The 18,447-nt window shown below is 41.3% G+C and overlaps 1 long non-coding RNA gene across 1 annotated transcript in view; it reads left to right on the top strand.

Moving 5' to 3' along the window:
• Nucleotides 1-17,327, top strand: part of LOC307224574 — a 44,926-nt gene extending 27,599 nt beyond the window's left edge. Inside the window, exons 2-3 of the long non-coding RNA XR_013842677.1 lie at nucleotides 15,535-15,672; nucleotides 17,254-17,327. This is a non-coding gene — a long non-coding RNA (uncharacterized lncRNA). The remainder of the gene's footprint in view (nucleotides 1-15,534; nucleotides 15,673-17,253) is intronic.
• Nucleotides 17,328-18,447: the final 1,120 nt, after the last annotated feature.

The following is an 18,447-nucleotide window of genomic DNA, read 5'->3' as shown; positions in this document are numbered from 1 at the left end:
CACTGCCCAGATTTGCACAGCGGTTTGACTTCACCTCTGGAGGTGCACTCCATTGTCTCTCGAGACAGACAGGTGCCAACAATAATGTTAATTGCCTAATTTTGCAGGCTCAGTTCTCTTATTTGTCTGTCGCTGGAATTTATTAAACAGGTTGGGTATTGTTAATTCATTCAATTAAGTGCATACTTTCTTTTTCCAGACATCACTTGTTTTATTCTATCTTTATTATTTGTTCATTAGCCACCTTTAGTCCTTTTGAAGAAATAGGTACATCAAAACATTACAAAACATTAAAGTAAGAAATGAAATGTTACATGCCTTTTTTTTGGGGGGGGGTAGGGGGCACCACAGCTCAATGGTAGAGCACATGCTTTGAATGCAGACTCCCTGGCATCTTCAGTTAAAAGGGTTCAATAGCAGGTGATATGCTGCACTGCCTGGAGAACTGCAGTCCAGCACAGTAGACAATGCCAGTCCAGATGAACAAATGGTTTAGCATGGCATAAGTCTGTTTCCTATGTTCTTTTTCGGGGTTTTTTGTTTGCTCTGGTCAAAATGGATGTAAAGCAACCTGCACTGTTGGAATATACCCAGAAATATGGCAGGAATCCAAATCTACTCTGAATGGAAGAATTGTTGTTGTTTGAGGACACAGGGATGATTCTCTGATTCTAATTACATCTACCACTGCCCATACACATGCTTCTTTATCTTTACTTCTTTTAAAATTGTGAATGCTGGACTTAGATGACGGCTTTCTCCATCACAAAATACAGAACTCGTTTTTTAAAGCTTAACTTTCTTGAGCGATTACACAATTTCAGTAGTTGAACCTTGAAGAAGCAAAGTGAGACTGTCAATATAATTTTTATGGTTGCAAGAGGGCACTTTTCCTGCCTCTTTGGATCTCTTGCAAGGACTTCTTCCTAGCAGGGAGCTAACTGGTTCAGTGGTAATAATGTATCTCAGAGGCTTGTATAATACTTTTCCCCATGGTGAGCTGATTGCAGAGTTCCAAGATTTCTATTTCCTCTGATATGTTTGAAAGACACTTTACATCCCATTGTTTCTTGCATGAGATAGATAAAGCGTAATGCCTTCTGCTTTCACTGAAGCTATTCAGCACTGACAACTTTGAGCTATTGTTTCTGTACTTACGCCATATAAAGCATTTGAAGCCTTCACACCAGCATTTTGTATTACTCACAGCGATTCATTTGAAATGCAAGGTCTGTTTGTCCTTGTTGATGTGAATGGGTAATTAAAGTCAATTAAATAGAAGCCATGCAAAATAATGGGCTTGATTCCTAAATTTTGGGAAATGGATCCCTTTTTAAAATAGTCAATTGAACAACCTTACTTTAAATTCTGCAGTAATCTTTTATCTCATCATGTTTCTAAAGAGAGCAGCTTCTGTATTCTTTCTGTGCCTTCTTATATTTAGTATAAATGATGGTATAGGCAAGGAAAAAATAAGACCCTGAAATGGTTGCAAACCAAAGAGAATGTGACTAATTCTATGCATCCATCTGCCCTTTTATCTTTCTTCCCCCAGCTATACAACATTACAGTATGTTTTAAACCAACGGAGCTTCCAAAGAAATGTTGAAAGATGTGTGTAAACCCTTTGGCACACCTAAAGAACTTTCCTGGATAGCAGCCATTGCTTTAAGAATCAATATTTAAAGAGGAATTTGTGTATGTGGTTTTCATAAAAAGAAAGGATATGCCGTGATTGCATATAGGCTGAGGAAATGCCCGTGAAGTCTGGTAGGGGAAGTGGGAGAGAGAGAAAGAAAGAGAAATCATGGCTATGAATGAATGAATAAATGCCACAAGCATAGCTGGGCCTTGCTATGGTCAACTTGCCATTGCAATTCTTGGCTTTCCTGTGGGACCCCACTGTGTGTATCACCCTCTGGATGAGAGCCATGGGTTTCAGCCTTACATTTCCACTGTTTTTCTATAAACCTCATTATGTTTGTTTTTATCAAATAAAGAAATGAAAACAGATTTGAAATTATACAGCTATTTATAGAATGACACATTCTGGCTACTCTCTCTGTGTGAGAGAGGGATTGAGTGCTGAAATAAATGATCAGGAGAATCACATGTGTGGGATATGGATTAAGACATAATTGTGATAGAGGGCCTTGTGTTTATTTTCTCTTCTTTCTCTCTTCTTCTTCTTTATTTTCTTCCTTTGCTTATTGTTGCTTCTTTCCTATTTATATTAATTAGATTGGTTTGCTTTTTATTGTATTATATGTTGAAAACTCTTAATAAAAGATGATTTTTTAAAAAGAAAATCGTAGGATGAGGTTTTGCTTGGGTTCATCTTCAAATGTGAGAACTTTGAATGTTCCCATAATAAAATATCACTGTATACAGAAAACTAACAGGTTAAGTGGAAAAAAAGATGCATCATGTGATTCTCTGGAGAATGTGTTTTATCTAACAGGTGTGCACTTGCACACACATTTGGACAATGTGTTTGGTATTAATTGGTTGCATAGTTTTTGAATTCATTGTTGGCTGGAAGTCAGTGTTGTGCTATGATGATCACTTCAGCAGCATAAGCATTTATGTTGACAGAAGGAATGATCTCCCTTCTTCCCCTGCATGCTTATCTTAACCCTCCAGAGTGGATTTGGGGGAGGTGTAAGAGAGCTCAAGGGGAGGAGAGGGAAAAGCCCTGTTGCACCAGTAGTAGTCCTCACACTGGCTTCCACAAGTGCACCAGGTTAGTTGAATCCACCCCAGAACCTCTAATAATAGTTACTTACTTTAGAAGTAGAAGGAAGACAGAACCTCTGGCATTGTTGCCTGATGAACAATCATTTTATCTCATTGTAGTCATGATCATGTATGGTCCATTGAGAGAAATGATGGATCAGCAAGAAGTCAGGGCTCATGGACTTATAACTCCCTTTTCAAAGTTCTGTTTGCCACCTCAAGGAATGCATATCCTAGTACAGTTCCTTCTGCTGGAATTGCAAAGGGAAGAATGTGCATCAAGAAATGACCCTTATATGGCAGGCTCATTGGAAGAAAAGAGGAATAGAGTCCTCTATCCTTTCCCTGCTAAGCTCTCACAGGCAGAGTCTGTCCTTTGTTATAACAGAAAAGTACAATATATCTATATATTCCTGTTGCTATTACTAGCCTCATTTACATTTATGAGTTAACACTGCAAAACAATTGCATGTGAAGATTAACCTTTTTGTTTAAAATAAAACATTAGGTTCAGGGGCACCACTGATTTAAATCATGCAGGTCGGATACAGCCTGCTGGCTTCTCTTTGTTGGCCTTTCACAGCCTCACATTCCTCCTGTTCCTCAACAGTTTCTGCCAATCAGCTAAGGAGAGGGGAGGCTGAATCTGTGACATGCACTGTGGAAGGGAAGCCTACCAAGGAAGCACAATCCTGGCAAATTTGAGGGTGGAGAATATGGATGTATTCTTGTGTCCGTGGATGGATGTGTGTGAATGGCACATGCATGTGACTTTGACCCTGCTCATAGCTGGCATGTGGTTATCCACAAGATAATGCAGGCCTCATGAAGAAAAAGATCACTGACCTCTGACTCGGGGGCGGAACAAGGTGGGGGCGGACTGCCCTGGGTGTCATCTCTGGGGGGGTGTGGACATTTGGCACGCCACCTGCCCATGACTTCAGCCTACCACAATCCATCTGGGGAAGGGGTGGAGCTGTGCAGTCCCACGCTCCTGGGCTGCTGGAGGAGACATGCAGGCACGCACGCAGGGAGAGGACGTAAAGGAGAAAGGCAAGCAAAGAAACAGAGGGTGGAGGGACCCAAACCCTGGAATCCCAAAAGAAGCTCAACAACTCCTGGCAATGACAATGGGTAGATCATAGGCAGTCTTTTTATACTGTGAGTAGATCGCAGTTTCTTGGGAGTCCAACTAGATTTCAATGTGGTGGGAGGTTGACAAGAAATTTTCCTCACTGGGTACCACCTGACCTTGCTACGCCACTGCCCTGACTTAAATTAAAGGTGTGTGTGCTGTGAGTTTCCAGTTATTCCTGGAAAGTTTTGATTTCCCTCCTGCCCTGATGTACACCATCTATGCCACAACATCCCTGGATGATTATGATGATGATGAAGAAGATTTAATAGCTTTGCTAAAAGACCAATGGAAACAGACCCTCAGATATATATATATATATATATATATATATATATATATATATGAAACCCTGGATCCATGCAGTTGTTTCCTTTAATGGATCCTTGAAAAGCAGCTAGGCAGAGGAGAGTGTTGACTTTTATCAATGGACCAAAGTGAGCTGCTTATGTGAAGGATGACCTAGAATTCATATTGACTGCTAGAGTAATATAAAACTGAGGAGTAAACCTCCTTCCAGAAAGGTTTTCTTTCCTTTTATGACTAGAGGTGTAGAAATAGTGCTATTTAAAGTGGATGAGTACAGCCATTGTCTGAAAAACATAAAATAATTTATACTTTTACAGGTAGCGGTGCAGCAAGATGAAAGGCCTCCTTTTAGATCTAATTGAACTTGAATGACTGCCAATTAAGTTAAGAGCGGCAACCACAGTGTGCTTATTGCACATTTCAGTGTCTAGTAAAAACCAACCATAGGGAAGGGTGAGAGTGTAATTCTTTGAGACAGTGACCCATGGAAAGGAAATTGCAAAGGCCACAAATTCAAATAAGCCTGCTGTTCCAATGCATTCTTCTAAATCATTTTGCAAGTTTATATGGGTGAAGTCAGGTGTGTACACAGCCAGTTGTTTGCCTTGTTTCACTTTAGAGAATAATAGCTGTGCATCTGAGAAAGCCAGCTGGATTTTCTTTGGGATGTAAGTATCAGTATTGGTAAACAGTCTCAGCACTTTTATTTCCTGTTATTTTATACCCAATTACCAAATTTTAAAGCTACAGAGTATCACACACTGCCTCTAAAGAGTGGAATATCAGACAGTAAGCAATACAGTGAAGGCAGGATTCAGAAGTGCAGTTGAACAAACCTCTGAAATGAGGACGTGTGTCCTAAAATTATTACAGAACATTATATGCTGGTTTGAGGTTGAATTTTATAGATGGAAGTGTCAAAACGTTCTTGTACATCAGGGTTGGTTAGCCTTTTTGATGTTCCTTAGCGTAACTTGGTCAGAAACTAGAATGGGTTTCCATCATGAAGACCTCAAATATATATCATCTTATTCACTGCTTTATGTATATTTGCAGAAATAGAGCAAAACATTACAGCTTCAGGTAAGCTTCTACTTCCAGCGGGTAGACATTATGCCCAAAGTGAATTAAACATGGAGGAAGTCGTATTTCTCAAGCTGAATTTTTGAAGTAGGTTGTTCCAGTTCGGTAGTAATTTGAGCTTAACCTGCATTTACTACAGAGTTTAAATTCATGTTTTAAAAAAAAAAAAAATTATGTCGGCATCTGCAGCATTACATATGAATAATACTGTCTCTCTGCTCAACCTGGTGGAATCAAGTGGATATTTTTCTTCTTTAAGAAAAATCAGATCATAAGAGTAGAGAATTTCAAGATTGCCTGTCTCTCACATGTAATTATCTGGAATAGAAGGAACTACACCACAGTACTTTTGAAAGAGTACCTCCTTGGTTAATGTCCAAATCTATTTTATTTGCTCGGGGCAATGCTTTAATAATACAAGGAGACTAGTGTAGGCTTATGCCTTATTTTCCTGTATTTCTAGCTATATATTACCACCAATTATATTTTTTGGGGTATGGACAGACCTTGGTATCTGTCTTCTTCCTCCATGTGTACATGAATCCCAAAGGTAGGCAATAGCCATCACCTTATACTGTATCTATTTTTATGTTTAAGATTAATAATAAAAAGGCTTATTGGCCTTGATACAGAGATATTATTTGCATGCATGGGCATACCAGCAGAATTGTTTCATTTCCTAGCTGTGGCTTCTTGACAACAGTGTGTGAGTTTGTGTGTGTGTGTGTAACCCCCTACTTAAGAACAACCTACATACAAGCTAAGAAAGCAATTCTTATTTTAACCTCCTTCCTTATACACCCTTGCCCTCTGAAGCTCTGGCCCTTTCCCCAGTCGCTTTAGTTTTTCTCTCTCTTGGAAAAAACTGGCTGAAACTCTCTGATCAGTCTTATCAAGCCTTGTTAATGGCATGATCCAACCTGGGAGCATGAGAGACCAACCCCAATCACCTCAGTTCACCTCATTATATGCGGTACACACAAAGGCAATGCACCCCACTAGTATATAGTGAACATTGTGTATACAGTCAAACCTTGGTTGTTGAACGTAATCTGTTCTGGAAGCCTGTTTGGCTTCTGAAATGTCTGAGAACCGAGGTGCGGCTTCTGATTGGCTGCAGGAGCTTCCTGCCCTCAAGCGGAAGCCACATCGATTGTTCGGCTTCTGAAAAATGTTTGAAAACCAGAAAATTTATTTTTCGGTTTTCGGCGTTCAGGAGCCAGAAAGTTCCAAAACAGAGGTGTTCAGGAGACAAGGTGTGACTGTATGTGAATTTGTTGGAAGGGGCAGACTCCCCATAATCCTAAATTTAGTAAAGGAGTAGAATTTAGCTGATTTCTGAAGTTTAAAGGGAAGGTGCCAAGCCAATGAAAAATAGGAGCTGAACCAGTTCTCCAGTTCCAGAGATCACTGATAGCAATGCCATTAAGAACAGAAGGAGAACTAGGTACTGGGCCATTCAGAACAATTGACCATGCAGGCATTGTGCTTGCCGCAATCAGTCTGTTAGTTAGCAGAAGACAATAGAAAAGTTCAGAGGAAGAGGTAGCCCGGGTAACAGGAGAGGCATGATGTCACAGCAGGAAGAGATATCATTTTACAACAGAGGTTTGGGGAGCAGGGGATTCTGGGAAGAAGGAGCAGGAAGTGGGCAGAACTCCATGTGAGCAGCAGATATGCTAGCTGGATCAGGCCGTTACAGAGCACAGGCACCATCTATGCAGGGCTGTGGGTGCTGAGGCAACCACAACATTTTCACTGTGGTGGCCTGGTTGGCTGAGCCAACGCATCACGTGTGTGACGTCATGGTGTGTCAAGGCCCAGCAGGACTTATTGCAGTTGTGGGCAGCAGTTGTGGGAAGGCCCAATGGGCCTTTCAGAGTGCATGATGGGCCCCATCAGGCCTCAATGCGCTGTGTGACATGACCCGTGTGACGCATTGGGCCTTGTTGCAATGCACGTGACATCACATGCGCGTGACTGGCACCCCCAATGTGGGGCAGCAACTGAATGCGCCTTTTACAGAGAGACATGGGGATGGCACTTAGGATGCCTTTGAATCCATTGCTGCACTGCTGGGAAGGACAAGCCCCTCTTGGGATGTAGAGGCTGTGAACGCTCTCTCCATAAAACTCAGGTGTAAATATGTGTGAATAAACCATATTTCTAAGACACTGCAGACTCCACTGTGCCTCATTGCAGACAAACCTGAATTGCCATTAGCTCTGACTGAGCAATAAAGAGTGGGTTTTCTCAGGGGAAAGCAGTGGGACAAGAGAAAATGTTGCTACTTGACAGCTTGGGGTTTTCCATTGTCACTTAATTTAGAACACCATGTGATTCTCTAACTTGTTTTTCTATTTTGTCTGAAGCTTTGTTCAGTAGCAGCATGCCTGTTCTTTTAAAATAACAGCTATGGTGCAGTTATTTGGTGGCTGCAGGGTAGGGTGTGTGTGTGTGTGTGTTGTGTGGAGTTTCAGAGCCCCAGTCCTGTGCCACACAGCCCAGCGCTAATGATGCCACTAAATACAGAGGATACCCTGGAGTCTTGTTTTACAATTGCTTGCCCTGATAAACATTGCACACAAGAAACAAACTTGATCTGATTGTACATACAACTGTCTAAAGATTAATTCAGTCTAGCATTTTACAATCAGACATACAGTCACATCAAGCTTGCTTTTTGTTTGTGATGTTTTATCAGTGCATACAAGTGCAGGGGCAATAAGGATGAAAATGAATTGAAGAAACTGAAAGCTGCAGCAAGATGCAAATCTTCCAATTACAGAAATAATTTTACAATTCTTTTAATTAAATCAGAAGTCAGAAGTGGAACTCTGGGGCAGAGTGAACCAGAGAAAGTACAAAAGAATAGAATACTGTAATGGAAATCCTGTCATCCCTACATCATGCGCTGAGAAATACATTCTTAGAATGATGTTTACTTATATAATTAATGTTTGCTGCAAAGGATTTTAAAAGATTTTAAGATTGGCTGTATCATACCCTATGTTTATTTATTTTTAATCACTGGGGCTATTATTCTCTCATAAATCAAGAATCCTACTCTATTGAACATAACAAACCTAGTAACTTTATTAATTTACATATCTACTAGTTCTTTTTAAAACAGAACACTTAAAAAACCGAGGCTGCAATCCTGTACACACTTACCAAAGAGTAAGTTCCACTAAAGTCTTTGAGGCTTGCTTCTGAGTAGGCACACACAGGATTCTGCTGTGAATTGTTATTTCCTTTTTTAACATGCATATGAAAATGATTTACATTATTCTTAAAAACCTCTCCATCACACCTCCTGTTCTATTGAGTAGTAAATGTCATGTTTTAACCCAGTGAGAATTATAATTACTTCTTGAGAACTGGTGGTTTGAAATGAAAGACACAGAGAGACAGCTAACTGTTGAGTTGTCAATGTGAAAATATAATTCAATATAATAACATATCTGATTATGAACACCAGCACTACCCCCAGAGGGAAGTCTGTGTTTATATGCTCTAGTGTAATCAAGATAAAATTATTATGTGTACAAGTGACAGGTAATCCTATTTCTTTTAAAGTAATAATGCCTTGATTTTAATAACCTATTGTGTGCTTTATAACAGAGACCAAGGGTTCTTCAATAGCATTAGGCATGTGGTAGCTATAATAAGTGACTGACATTTGTAAGCCTGTAAGGGGTGGAGGAAAGCATATCATATTTGTAAGGCATATGATCAGGATGTAGAAGCTAAATATACTTAAGTCTCTATGACTGCCTTTGAAGCAGGTGGATTTGTCTAAGGCTTCAAAATTCATTATGGACTTGCCAGGCAGAAATTCAACTTAAGTCTAAAGCCTTGTTCACATAAACAACAGGTGAGGTTGTTGATAAAGTTGCTCTGATTCTACTTCAGATTGCATGTAGAATATTGAATCATTGATTGCCCATCTTTATTAAAATGAAACAGCAGCCATCAACTCACCACTCCTGAAAGCTACAGGGCAAGAAGAATTCTAGCCTTGACAATGGGCATTCTTAAGAAATTAATAATAATAATAATAATAATAATAATAATAATAATAATAATAATAATTTTTATTTATACCCTGCCCATCTGGCTGGGTTTCCCTAGCTGCTCTGGGCGGCTTCCAACAAAAGATTAAAAATACATTAAAACATCAAACATTAAAAACTTCCCTGAACAGGGCTGCCTTCAGATGTCTTCTAAAAGTCAGATAGTTGTTTATTTCCTTGACATCTGATGGAAGGGTGTTCCACAGAGTGGGTACCACTACCGAGAAGGCCCTCTGCCTAGTTCCTAACTTCACATCGCAGGGAGGGAACTGCCAGAAGGCCCTTGACACTGGACCTCAGTGTCCGGGCTGAACGATGGGGGTGGAAACGCTCCTTCAGGTACAGTAGAACCTCTACTTATGACCACCTCTACTTGGGCCCAATCCAAGTCGCGACTGCAGCAAACCCGGAAGTAAATACCGGGTTTGCTGCAATTTGCGCACGTGCGGTAAAGGCTGCCGCCGTCTGCACATGCACACAACAGCGCGTCTACCAGCAAGCTGTTTTGCCTAAAGGACAGGGCGCCGAAATGGATAATGGTGGTAAGCAGAGGTTCCACTGTATACTGGGCCAAGGCTGTTTAGGGCTTTAAAGGTCAGCGCCAACACTTTGAATTGTGCCTGGAAATGTACTGGGAGCCAATGTAGGTCTTTCAGGACCAAGTGTTATGTGGTCTTGGTGGCCACTCCCAGTCACCAGTCTAGCTGCTACATTCTGGATTAGTTGTAGTTTCTGGGACACCTTCAAAAATAGCCCCAGGTAGAGCGCATTGCAGTAGTCCAAGAGGGAAATAACTAGAGCATGCACCACTCTGGTGAGACAGTCCGCAGGCAGGTAGGGTCTCAGCATGCGTACCAGATGCGTACTCAGATGGTAGACAGCTGATCTGGACACAGAATTGACCTGCGTCTCTCCATGGACAGCTGTGAGTCCAAAATTACTTTAGGAGCACAGCTACCCCATTCAGGACCAGGGAGTCCTCCACCCCCACCCACCCCTGTCCCCCCAAAACAGTATTTCTGTCTTGTCAGGATTCAACCTCAATCTGTTAGCTGCCATCAATTCTCCAACTGCCTCCAGACACTCACACAGGACCACCGCCTTCACTGGTTCTGATTTAAAAGAGAGGTAGAGCTGAGTATCATTCGCATACTGATGAACACCCAGTCCAACCCCCCCAATCATCTCTCCCAGTGGCTTCATATAGATGTTAAAAGTCCTGTTCAGGTATTTGAATGAAAAGGAGAGTGGGGGCATGCATAAAAGCTGTATCCCCAGTGTCCCTACACTGGATCTATACCAAACCTTCACATTCAGCATGACTGCTAAAGAGGACTTCTATGTGCATTCAGCTTCTAAGTGCATATTTGGGGTTGTTTGTTACAGATTACTTACAGATTAATTTGTAAAAGGGACGGAACAGATTTAAGGAAGAACACATACAAAATGTTGTAGACTGGAAATGGACAGATGTGCCCATATTAATAGAATTTATGCTATTATTAGTATTGTGAACCACCCTGGGATGCATTTTACAATGACAGGTGGTATGTAACTCGTTACTACTTCTAGAAAGTAGCACTTGAAGACATTTGCTCCACTGATTTGTGATCCTGCTTTCCATTATGTCCTCTGTGCTTGGCACTATCTATATAGTGCCACTGGGATAGGTCACTTAGGTATCTGGAATGAGATGAGCCCCAGCTCTATCTCTCCATCCCACCTGAATCAGGTAAGGCAGTAACGAATTGGATGAGGACCAATAAAATGACTAGATGGAGGTTCTGTGGAGGAGTGGTTCCTGTGTTTGGGGAGTGAGGAAGTGGCCTGTTCTGGACACAATTACAATCTCTAGGAAGCAACAGGTGCACAATTTGGAGGTCCTCTTGGATACAGTTTAGGTCATTGGAGGTTCCAGTGACTGTTGGACTGCTGAAATTTCCTTCTTTGGCCGTTTTGCCAGCTATGGCCATTCTTGCTACAGTGATTATCTCTTGTCTAGATAATCTGGATGATCTCACATCTAGGTTACTGCAAGGCTCTATATAGGGCTGCCCTTGATGGTTTGCAAGTTCCAACTGGTGCAGAATGCTACTGCTCACCTACTTACACATATTTCTTGTGATCTGCACAGACTGCTTATCTGTGGAACTGCTTATCTCTGGAGGTGGGTCAGGCATCTTCAGTTCTGCAGGTTCACTGCTACGTAATATGCACCACCCGGCGCTCTACGTCCTGCTGATCTTGTTTTAAGCCCCCCTCCCCTCATCTGATATTTTGAACAGTTTACTAGTATATATTATCATGTTGGTGTTTACATCTGATGAGTTGTTTAGTGATTTTAATAACTTTGCTTTTTACTGGTTGTGACTACGCATTTTATATCATAACTTGTTAATTACTTTGTGATTTTTATGAATTGTTGTATATAAAATATAAAATAAATGAGCATGCTCTTTATCTGAAAACCTGTAACCAGTCTGAGAAGAAAGAGATGCAGATAGGAAGCAGACTGTTTCTAGGCAGTATTTGCTCCCTCAGCTCTGCCTTTCTATGCTATTACTTCCTCACCAATCTGTGGTTGACCTTGTGCTTTTCCTTTTCTTCTCCTTCACCACAGATGTAGGCTTTCCCCTGCCTGTAATATATTTTAAAAGTCATTCTTGATATCGAATGGTGTCGAATCCAGTTTGGATTAAATCAAAAGGAAAGGACAGGGAAATACCTGCCTAACTAATGTGTTTCCTTCCCAAGCCATTCTTAAATTTTGAGCTTCTACCTTGGAGATAGACTGTCAGTTTTCAAACCCTATGGATTAAACAAAAAATGCAAGTGACAACACAAAATGGAATTATCATCAACTTTTTACTTTTGGTAATATTTTGATTTTAAAAAACAAAACCCATAATTATTATGATTTTTCTTAACATTATCTTAAGTAGTGTCTGATCCATTTTCTGTGCTGCTATATTTTTAATACATTGAAATGCTGTCTTAGATGAAAAGAAAATGCAATATTCAAAACTATATGGCACAATAACCATCCACCCCACATGTATAGTTGCAGCCCAGCTAGTATTTCAGGACATGCTAAAAGTGAAAGGAAAATACTCAGCAACGGGAGGGCTATGTGCAAGTCCCAAATGCACATCATACTGTGCTCATCTTCCTAAACCCATAGGGCTCAGACCTACAAGTAACTTCAGCCTAGGGAAGAACAAATCCAGAGAATGTAGCTACTTTTTATTAAGTTGTCAGTCGTTGTTGTCTACTTACACATCTAGAGAAAGAATAATTCTAAAGCAGTCCAGTAAGCTCTTAAACTGAGATTTTTTCAAAGGGAAAATGGGATGCTTTCTAGTAATGAATCACAGTGCAGAAGAACATTTCTTTACATGGAGTTAAATATGCACTGGATGCAGATGCAAGAACTGCAACAAACATGCAAAAAGGATTGCAGCTATAACCCGACCTCCACTCTTCTACAACAGACAGAAGCAATTGTGAAATCAGCCGTTGCTCATAGACCCATAGTCTATAGAAATAACTTCATGTAGTCACCATGCAAAATTTCTGCTTTATCAAAGGAACCTTCTCACACTTTATATCAAAGTACCTAGTGCAGCCTTAAGAACATTTGGTACCTGAAGTGGAAAATCAAAAGTAAGTACATCCATACAGGTATGTGCACATGTACTCACGTAAAAATGACTACAACTTCATACTGGATCTCTTTGCTGTTATATTAAGTTGGAGGAGCTTAAAAATTGAGTTCTATATCACAGAAGCCTATGCATGAAGAGGCAGCTCTTTTTGACAGATGTGCCCTATCAACGCATGGATTGGTGGGTGGGGGGGGGGGCTGGTAAGACTGCAATGCAGGATTGAGATCAGCATGCACAACTTTGCTGTCACATTCAAACAATTGTTAAAATGCATGGGAATGCTTAGATAGGACTTTTGTGCATCTCACATTGCTCTGTAAATTGGCTGACCTCCCGGACACCATTTTATTTTGGGGGGTAATGGCTGTGGTATTGCTCACATAACTGAAAGCAGAGCCCTAGTTTTCTGATGAAAAGGATAGATAATGAAATACAGCATATTGTGTATAAGTGATAATGGAATAACGTTAGTGGCATTTAAAGAAGCTTTGCAATAACATAAGAAATATTGTAAAAAGGGAAAATAGAAGTGGGGGGGTAGACATAAAGGCAATAGCAAAAATTGGAAATGTGTAATTAAAGAAGATCTAATTCGGATGACTGGCAAAGAGGCTGAAGGAAGTCAAAAATGGAAAAATTTATAGAAGTTGTAATGTGGTGTGATTTGTATTTTCTTTTGATGGAAAATTAATAAAATATAATTATAAAAAAGATAATGAAATATAGCAAGTGTTTACAAAAGCAAATGCACATTATTCAATTAGAAGCATGCCATGAGTGCTTGTGAATCAATAATTATTTATAATTTCCTAGCAACAGCTTTGCATTTACATAGAAAAACACTGGGAGCTGCTCACTGTGTTCCTCACAGTAATTTTGTCTAAGGTGCCATTGAAATTGCCTGTTTCATAGAGTTAAATTATGCTTGCAGAGATGCAATAGCGGAGGTACGTGATCAAAAAGCCATGTGTACTGAGAATAAGCAGAGTTATTTTATTTTTTATTACACTCTCCAAAAACTGTACTACATTCACTATATTGTCCCAAAATGGAAGATTAACCAAGTTTGCCCTTCAACCTTTTGAGTGTTGGGAGTTGTGGTTCGAGGACCTGATCCCCGTGTAGTGGAATGAAAACACAAGGACACGTGATATAAGGTTAATGGGCAAGAAAAGGCCACAACTTTATTGATTACAGCAAGTGAAAAGGTATTGGCTTAGGCATTGGATTACGTCAGCTGACTCCACCCCCTCAGAGAGGGGTGAGTCTAAAACAGGGGGGTTTATTCACCAGTAGGTGGAGCCTGTTGATGCTAATCCAACTATAAGCTCTCCCCTGATGTCACCGAGAGTCGTGCCATGGCCTCCTGTCACGCAGGCATCGGACAGAATACACGACCGCCGGATTCCTTTAACGGAATACCCAAAATTGAAGGCGCAGGCGATGGCCACACCTAGCCCTTCGACACACCACAACACATTATTCCAATGCCTAACCCAGCAATGCAGAAATATTCAGCTGTCCCATACAGGGATCGAACTTGCAACCTTGGCATTACAGCACCATCCTCTAACCAACTGAGCTATCCAGGCTCTCAAGGACAGTGGAGGGGGGGAAACGCACAAGCACCCTGGCCAGCAAATTAAAATGTAAGGCAAACCCACTCAGTCACCCAGACCAGCCATGCAATCGGACAGGCAAGGGCAATAGAGGGGAAAACGTACAAGCACCCTGGCCAAAAATTAAAATAAAACGCACAGCCACCAAGGCAGAGGCAGGGGAAGGAAAGTGAGGAGACGAGGGAGAAAGAAAGACGGAGCCACACTCACACTCAGACCTCGCTGGGGGCATGTGCTGGGCAAGGCAACAAGCTGCAGCTTAAGAAAGGTAATTCGCACTTAGACCGCACAAACAAATCAAGCACCAGGAGTGGGGGGAAATAGAAGGTTAAATGTAGGTTTTTTACACGGAAAAGAGGACACAGCAAGGCAAACCTGGATGCCTGGGTTTTTAAAAGCAGTAAAGCAATGAGCGCATGCAAGCCTCCTAAAGTTAAAAGGCAAGCCAGGAACCAGGCAGCCTCCACACACACAGACCCCCCCCCCCGACTCCAAACCTCGTGGCTCTGTGATGACTGTGATGACTCCTAGCTGATGACTCGCGACGGGACGACGAAAAGTGAGGCCAGAAGGCTGGTGCTGCAGCAATTTAGGCCGCTAAACACGCCCCCTTGCAGGCACCTGGTTGGGTGCCTGCCCGTGGGCGTGGGCGCCAGCCAGGTGAGTGGTAGGCAGGGTGCTAACGCCCCCTGCTTGAGGCGGAGTCTGGCTCCCGACCACAACCACTCCGCTCTCTTGCAGGAGGAGAGTCTTTGTAGCGACAGATATATTTCTCAGCATGTTCTCGTGGAAGCTTCAATGAAAAAGTTGTTTCCTACAATCCTCTTCTTAAAACATGCTCTGAACTTTCTATGATAAGAGTTTAACTTCACTTTGAGGGACCTGGTTTTATCATTTTTATTTATTTGAAGGAAAGATTTCTCATTGTGCTGAGATGTGTGACAATCTGCAGATCCTTCTTGCAGTGAACTGAAGATATTTACCAAGTACAAAACTCTTCAGACTTGAGATGGCTGAATCAGACCAAGCTGTAGCAGCGAAAAGAACAGGTACATTCCCAGTAATTTTCCCTGGATTCAAATTTTTGGAAATTGGATTTAAGATTAAAAAATCTGTTTTGCTGAAATGTGTTTTAATATCTATGACTGTTGGCTAAAACTCTTAATTTTTAAGTTTAAATTTGAAATTTGGCACTTGGGATTACCATATTATTCGCTCTATAGGATGCACTTTTCCCCCTCCAAAAATTAAGGGGAAATTTGTGGGTGTCCTATGGAACGAATGCAGGCTCCTTGGCTTCAGCGATAGCAACGTGAAGCCTCTGAAGCGCAGAGGGAGAGCTCCCCCCACGCTCTGGAGGCTTCGCGTTGCTTTCGCTGAAGCCGCCTGAAGCCCCCGGAGTTCCCGCTGCGCTCCCAAGGCTTGCGGATAGCCGCCTGAAGCCCGAAGCCCCTGGAGCGCAGTGCGAACTCCTGCTGCACTCTGGGGGCTTCGGGCAGCTATCCGCAAGTCTTCGGAGCGCAACAGGAGTTCTCGCTGTGCTCTGAAGGCTTGCGGATAGCCGCCTGAAGCCTGGAGAGTGAGAGGGGTCGGTGCACACCGATTCCTCTTGCTCTCCAGGCTTTGCTTCGCTGGAGAGGTGCTGCACAGTTTTCCCTCTCTGCGCAGCGCCCCTTCAGCGAAGTGGGAGGAGAAATGGAAGGGGCTCCGTTTCTCCTGCCGCTTTGCTGAAGGGGCGCTGAGCAGAGAGGAGGAGAATTTATTTTCCTGTTCTCACCCTCCTATGGTCCAGTGCGTCCTATGGTCCAGTGCGTCCTATAGAGCGAAAAATATAGTACTTTTCTCAATCTGGCAGAATCAATGATTTATACAGATGTCAGATATAGATTGTCATCAATGTACCTTCCCATGCAAATTTTCTGGATTATGTGAAAATTATTTGGGCCACTGCCACACATTCCTTGTAGCAGATAATGTCATAATAATGGAGATTCCCTGGGAAATGCAGAGTATCTAGAAAGGAAGCTGTGTTGCATATTAGGAGGAGGATGGGAATTACATGTTAGGACTGCCACATAGAGCTGTTGGCTGCCATGCTACAGCTTTTTTTGGTAGCCTCCACACAGGGGTCCACCTAATAAGAAAAGCAGCTGTAAGAATTTCTAAATTTCACTTGTGGGGGTAAAAAAAAATGTATTAAGCTATATTGCAGCAGAAAAGTCTGTAGAGGAAATGAGGTCACTGTATCCTCTTCTATCAAGTACAACCTCAAAGTGATTAAGTTAAAGCAGGTGAACAGTAGTTTGGAGTAACAGCTGATGTGTCAAGACATAAAGCAGAGACATAAATTGGTTACTGCTGCTACATGGTTCTAAGTCAAATTCATCCATTTTGTTGCAGGCCTATCTACCATTGTAGTGCCTTTGCCTGCCGTTCTTTCCTCCTTTTGCCTGAGTTCATAAAATTGGCTTGGTATTCTGTCTCTTAATGGCCTCCTAATCCTTTGCAATAGCAACTCCATCACAACAAATGAGACAGATAAATTTCAAGTTCTTTTCTATGAACAAGTAATTACCAGTTCATTCCCTATTGAATTCCTTCTGTTCCCTTTCTGTTTTCCTTTTCTTTAGCTTTCTGTCCTTGTCCACGTAGAATACGCTGACAAAACTAAATGTAAGAGCCACATAATCACCAGATTGCAGGAGGTACAGAAAAGAATAAGAAAGAACTCACTACTAGATAATTATGCATTGACTCTCGTCTACCTTTTTTTGTAAAACTAAGAAAATATCTGGGGGGAACAGGAACAGTGTATCAGCGGAGGAAAATGTTATTTCTGCTAATGTGCTATGGGTGAGAAACATTTTTTTCTCTCTACTTAAAACAATGCACTGATATTTTGCAACTCAGAACAACTCTATTGGTTTCAGTGGCTTGACATAGCAATAGGTGGTTGTTTCTTAAATTGAAGTTTGTACAAATGAGGATTTACATGATTCTACACAAGGAATGTAAAGTAAGTTCAGATAATTAGGAGATTTGGATAATGACAGAATGGTGATGTTCTCCTGAACCTGGCATACCACTGAATGATTTCACAGAAGCAGAATTTTTTTTAAAAAAGATCCAATTAATGTTATATTATCATTTTCCTTTCATGATATCCCCTGGGGGAAATGCCATTGCAAATTGTCTCTATTTAGCAAGCACATGGAAATGAGATCCAATCAGGTTTGAAAATACACAAAGTAAATTACATTTTAAACCAACATCTAGAAGTTTTAAACCAAGGTTTGTTAGCAGAGAGTCACATGCTGTCAAGTGCCCAGTTTTTTTAATCAAGCAGAAATAAAAGCCTCACTGGTCAATTACAAGCAATGAGTTTCCTTGTTTAAGAACAACACAGTCCTTAAGCATAAATCAATACATTACAAGTTGCAAAGGAGAAAAATCTGAAAATAAGCCCTCACATATTTGTTACATAGTAAAGGACGTCCAGGACTGAGGCAAAATAGTGGAATGGATGTGGAGGTTTCGATGAGGCAGTACCAGTGGGGTTCAGGGTTTTGTCTAATGCTAAATTTAGATAGGTGTCAAATCAACAATATAAGCTGAGCTTAAGTGATGGACCAGGCCTACCTTCTGATATCACAGTACCACTTCTAACACCGCTAAGCTAAAATTCATCTTTGCACATCAGGTGCTTTATTTATTATAAACTACACAGTTGATTTGAATTCATGTGAAAATGTTCCAGAGATCGTGTCCTCCCTAAAAGAGGGCACGTGTTGTGGTGAGACCTGGAGACTGACCTCCTGGTTGTG

This window comes from Podarcis cretensis (genome assembly GCF_951804945.1).
Source record: "Podarcis cretensis genome assembly, chromosome: 9".
In the NCBI taxonomy this organism is placed as follows: Eukaryota; Metazoa; Chordata; class Lepidosauria; order Squamata; family Lacertidae; genus Podarcis; species Podarcis cretensis.
The sequence above is the reverse complement of the archived record's forward strand: the minus strand, read 5'-3'. Positions and strand labels throughout refer to the sequence as shown.